Source organism: Pinus tabuliformis, chromosome 7 (genome assembly GCF_031772625.1).
Source record: "Pinus tabuliformis cultivar Carrire ecotype Pingquan chromosome 7, CPIR1, whole genome shotgun sequence".
In the NCBI taxonomy this organism is placed as follows: domain Eukaryota; kingdom Viridiplantae; phylum Streptophyta; class Pinopsida; order Pinales; family Pinaceae; genus Pinus; species Pinus tabuliformis.
The window spans coordinates 565,992,494-565,998,209 of NC_142293.1; the positions used below are offsets into that span (position 1 = coordinate 565,992,494).

General features: G+C 33.3%; 1 long non-coding RNA gene across 1 annotated transcript; it reads left to right on the forward strand.

The window, feature by feature from the left end:
- Nucleotides 1-1,127: 1,127 nt before the first annotated feature.
- Nucleotides 1,128-4,024, forward strand: LOC149248667 (uncharacterized). The gene is made up of 7 exons (XR_016266688.1): nt 1,128-1,264; nt 1,395-1,496; nt 1,628-1,729; nt 1,852-2,210; nt 2,321-2,461; nt 2,609-2,785; nt 2,818-4,024. It is a non-coding gene; the product is annotated as an uncharacterized LOC149248667 (long non-coding RNA).
- The last annotated feature ends 1,692 nt before the right edge of the window (nt 4,025-5,716 follow it).

Here is a 5,716-nt window from a genome sequence, read left to right on the forward strand (position 1 = left end):
ATAATAAAATTAAAAAAAATGATTTAATATGAAAATATAATTAATTTTAAATTAGAAAAAAAAAAAAAACTGTTTGATATTATTTGCCTTTTTTTTTTTTCTATATAATACTACCTAAACACCTAAGCACCCACGGGGATTTGAACTAGTGACCTATCACAACGAGTGTCTTAACAGTACACCCATTCACCATCAATCGAAAGCCCCGTGGGCTTTGATATTATTTGCTTCAAAAATATTAAAAAATAAAAATAAATTCACAATCATATTATAAAACAAAGTGGTAGAAAATAAAAACACAAGTTATTTTTTATTATTATCTTTTTTGGTAGGTAAGCACCCACGAGGGATTTGAACCATTGACCTATCCAAGGAGTGCCTTAACAGTGCACCCATTCACCGTCAATCGAAAGCCCCATAGGATAAACTTTATAATTATAACAAAGTTTTAAAAAACATTTAAACACATTGTAAAGATTGGGTCGACCTTTCGAACCAGCTAATGTGGTTCATCCTCAGGACACCTTGTCCTGGGGATGAACCATATTCGCTCGTTTGAAATGTCAACCCAATCCTTACAATTTGATTAATCCGAAAGAGTATTTTCTAAATCATAGATCACAAAAATCCTATATTTAATAACATTTAAACATTTGAAAATTATAAGATTATATTTTATTTTGAAATTATTTTTAAAAACATTTTAATATTTATAATATAATAATCTCTAAAACTTATAAAATTAAAATAAATGGCTTTACTTCATTTTCAAAATATTCTAAAATCAATATTATTAACTAATAAAAATAAACTTCATAATCTTATTTACATGCTATATACACTTCAAAATAATATTTGTCGCACTCACCGAACAACCCTGGTCGTGACTGTAGACTCCATCACATGTAAAATGACAGCGCAGCTCGTGAACAAGTGGTGCGCTAATTGAAAAGACCATTGGACCGAAGATTCACTCGCTAAGCAATGCATCTGGACGGAATCAGGTCCAGTCAAACTAAGATTCACTCGCGAAGCAATGCATCTGGACGGAATCAGGTCCAGATTCTCTGCATTTCTTATCTTATCTATACTACCAATTCGTGCATACAGCCAGCCAGGTGGTGGGTTTTCTCACGAAAATCCTCTGGGAGGACTCCTGCTGCCTCCGTGGGATTTGCTGGGAATGATTCCATGCAAAATCCTTAGCCCGACCTAGATTTCTAGAGTTCTTATCGTCGGTTCCATTAGGAGCCGAGCCATCAAAGTTAGTTTCAAATTTTCTGTTGATCCTTTAATCTTTTTACCGTTTTTAAGTTTACACTCTCCAATTGTTCAGATTTCGGAAGGTTTCTCCAAGTATTAAGGTGTTTGAGTTCATATTCTCCGTGTTTCAGATATCGGATGCTTTGCTGGGAATTCTTCCATTCTGATTCCTGTCTCCGATCCAGATTTCCAGCCTTCTCATTCTCGATTCTGTTCGTAACGGAACGATAAAAGTTCGTTCCTAAATTTCTGTTGATACCTCAATTTTTTCTTCCGTTTTAAAGTTCATCTTCATCCGTGTTTCAGATTTCGGACGGTTTCCCTAAATCTTAAAGTATTTAATTTCATATTCTTCCTGTTTCAGATTTCGGACGCTTTGCCGGGAATGCTTCCATGCTGAATCATGTCCCTGATCCAGATTTCCCGTGTTCTCACTCTCAATTCGACTCGGAGACGAACGATCCAAGTTAGTTTCGAAAATATCTGTTGATCCTTTAATTTTTTTTTCGTTTTTAACTCCATATTCTTCCGTGTTCCAGCTTTCGGCCTGTGTCCAAGTGTTTAGGTACATATTCTTCCGTGTTTCAGATTTCGGAAGGTTTCCCTAAATCTGCAGTTGAGAATTTATGTTCTCTGGCTTGGAAATGCAGAGCATAAGGTCACTGTTTTCTGATGGCCGACTAATGCAACGGTTGTTAAGCGGAACCGGCACAGAAAAGGTTTTAGACTTTCCCACTCAGTAGTAAGTAAACTGCAAAAACAAAGAAAATGGCAGTGAGAGTCCCAGTCTTTGCCGTTTCTTAAACCGCACTATCTGTACAACATGATGTCCCCTGCATCGGCTCCGGCACAATCGTTCGATGCCCTGAAAGCACAGGAAATAAATGACTCACTTTATTCTATATACAAGATCCGCGTCGGAGGCACTTTTATGGTAGAGCCTTCAGGTTGAGTTTGCCCCTTATTTTGTCCGTTTTGATTAGAGCACACTACTTTATTCATGATTTTTGTGTGAAAGATCAAGGTAATTTAAATTTTGGGTTATTTTGTGTGAAAGATTAAGGTAATTAAAAAATTGGGGATACAGCTTGGAGAAGAAGCTATTAATGTCATGGCCGTGGTGATGAAGCAGCAGAACAGGCCTCTGCTTGCATTAAGCGCATCAATTCTTGATAATGTGCTCATTGATGTCTTTCGGGTATAATCTCATACAAATCATATAATCGTAATTACTATATAGTATATTCTCTGCTCCCTAAAATTCTGTGTCTGGATTGCAGAAATGTAATCGTAATTACTATATAGTATATTCTCTGCTCCCTAAAATTCTCTCTCTGGATTGCAGAAATGTGGTTGATTGGATGAGCATATTAGTTTGTTGAAGCATAAGCTCCAAATGATTCCGCAATAAGCTGCATTCACCGGCAAATGCACCGAATGATTCAGCATTGAGCTACATTCGCTGGCAAATCCACCAAAACTTAGCCGCACGGTCAAATGAAAGTTTCAGGTTTTCATAAAGGTAAAACCCACTTGTTCCAAAATCTCTTCCAGCATTTGGTACATGCCCTATTTCAGTATTGCCGGTGGTGGTGGAGGATAGCATGTGAAAGCTCTTAAATGACCCCGCTTTGTTGAAGGTTCTCCAAATTGGATGAAAAAGGAGCAGTGCTGTGTTTAGGTGGAAGTAATGGTCTCTTTATTTTGCATGTTTGCATGACTCTTTCTCTTATAAGGGACTCATTACAAGATTTTGGATAGCACTTGAAAGCTCTCAAATGACCCCATTTTGTTTAAGGTTCTTCTAATTGGATGAAAAAGGAGAAATGCTATGTTTAGAGGGAAGTAACGATCTCTTTATTTTGCAAGTTTGCATAGCTCTTTCTCTTATAAGGGACAAATTAGAAGATTTTTGAACAGAACATATCTCACTGTTATTGCAAACAAATTTTATTTGCAAAAAGATGCTTGTACTTATTCACAAAATGATACCAGTGCTCTTCTTCAATGGAAAGAAGATTTCATCTTAAATGATTATTGGTATTTTCTTGTGAAAAGTTTGAAGGAGATCTGAGTATTTATTAGCATCTTTTTTAAACTTATTACAAGAAAGTGCCTTTTCTCATTTATGATGGTATTTTCTTTCCATTGTGGATGAGCACTGGTATCCTTTTGTGAACAATTTGTGACTAAGTATTGGTATTTTTTTGAATAAGATTTCATTGCAATAATATTTGGATATATTATTTTCAAAAACTTCATAATCTGTGATTTGAAAGCTATATGAACCTGCAATATAAAGTCATTGCTACACATTTAAACATAGTATTCATTGAGTAATATTGGAATGATGGCTTCCCAAGAACAATGGGAAAATGTTAGAAGAATCGATGTAAATACTTTCGAAGAATGAATGTTAAAAAATATAATGGAAACCTCCTTCCAAAGATGATGCAAACATCCTTAGCTTACTATCCATTTAAATTGTGGACAGTAGGTCAACTGCAATGAATTAAATGACGCCCTACTCACTAATTGGAGCTGTCCTTATGGCTTTATTATTGGTGTAGATAACCAATGTTGGGAGAAAGCAATGCCCCTTTCAGTATGATATGTATTATTTTATTGGGTATCCATGCAATTCACTCCTTAAATTATATATCCATTGTTCCATTTCAAGCTTCATTATGTATATCATGAATTTTTAAAAGAACAAAGTAAACATGCAAAGGAAAAGTTAAATTTATTCTACAGATTAATCTAAATCTGTAAATGTTATGACTTAAAAACCTTGTTATCCCAAAACTGAATAGTGTTGCAAGAGCAATAACACCTATATGATCATAATTGTGGTCATGCCATGGACAAAAGTCAGTTAAGTTTTTCAACGAGCATTTGTTGTAAATTACTTCATAGAATCTTTAGGTAAAGTATCAAAGATCTTATTCAGTATCAAAGTCATGCAAAGGACTAAAGTCAATCGAGTTTTTGAATGAGAATTTGTTGTACAGTATTTCATAGAATTTTTGGGTAAAGTATCAAAGGTTTTATAGAGTATTTAAGGATTGGGCAATGTTTTGGGTAAAGTTTTTAAATATTTAAATAAGCATTTGTTATAAAATATTGGGTAAAATATTTAGGCAAAGTATCAATTGTACATTAGTTAATGAGTGAACACTATATTATATATGTATCATTATATATTTTATCTTTTAGTTAGTGGTTATTACATTTAATTGAATGTAAAATAACTTTTGTGGAAATTATGATTTTTTAAATATCAAAATTGAGTTTCTTTTCAATATCTTATTTGTTTATGTGAAAAATTAAACATACTTTGTTGCAATCTTTTGGTGTCATAAAACAAATTTAGAAAATGTAATTGTATTTTAAAATAATTTTGTATCTAATTATGTATATTAGAGAAGTGTAAGATAGGCGAGTTTATGGTGGATTGGAATTATATCACAAGAGATTATATCAAATAATAAGTAATCAAAGAATTTACAATTTGAAAAAATAAATGGAAAATTATTTTATATTTCGATATATTTGTAACAAGAATAATAAATAATAAAGATATTTTTACATATATGTAGAGGTAGATTAAAGCTTTTTTAGTTTGCATTATAGAAAATGGTAAATCATGTAACATTATGGAACTAAAACTAGATTGATTGTAATAAAATATCTCTAATAATTTCAATTAGTAAGTACATTTTGCATGATATTAAAGTTATTTTTTTTATTTTTATTTTTTAATTTAATGTCAAGGAGAAAAATATTTGTTACAATAGTTATTGGATTTGTGAGACTAAAAGGTTAAAATTTAAAAAATGTAAAATAATTTTATTATGGAAATTTTATAGAAACATGCATACTAAGATTAACACCTCCAAATATGCCTCTAAGAGCCACCTAATTGTTGCATGTTATTTTGACATGTCCTTTATCCTCTTCTTGTGTATGAAGGTGTGACACGCATGGTACTTGTTCCCTTGATTTTTGTAATGTAAGAATGAAATGGCTTGAAGTATAGGACCATAGATCCATGATGTAAGAAGGAAGGGGAAAGAAGAACCCAAGTGGGATTAGTCGGCACCTTAAATTAATTTTATGGTGTAAATAATGAGAAAAAGTGAGAAGTGTCCAGGAGGAATATGAAGAGACCCTTGCGAAAATGATAAAAAGGAGAATGCACAACAATATGGGGTTGGACCTCTTCCTAGTGGAGCTCATGAGAAAAGCTAGAATAAGCTATGAGCTGAGGGAATGGGATTTCCCTGAGTAGACGAATTGTGACTAGAAGAGCAAGAGGAGTTGGAATTGAGTACTTGTTGTGAGATGATAAACCACTCATGGAATGCTTGCTACAATTGATAAACCACTCAGGGTTCTTGCTATTGCTGATAACCCACATGCCTAAGGTTGCTAGCTAGGGATGCTAAACCAC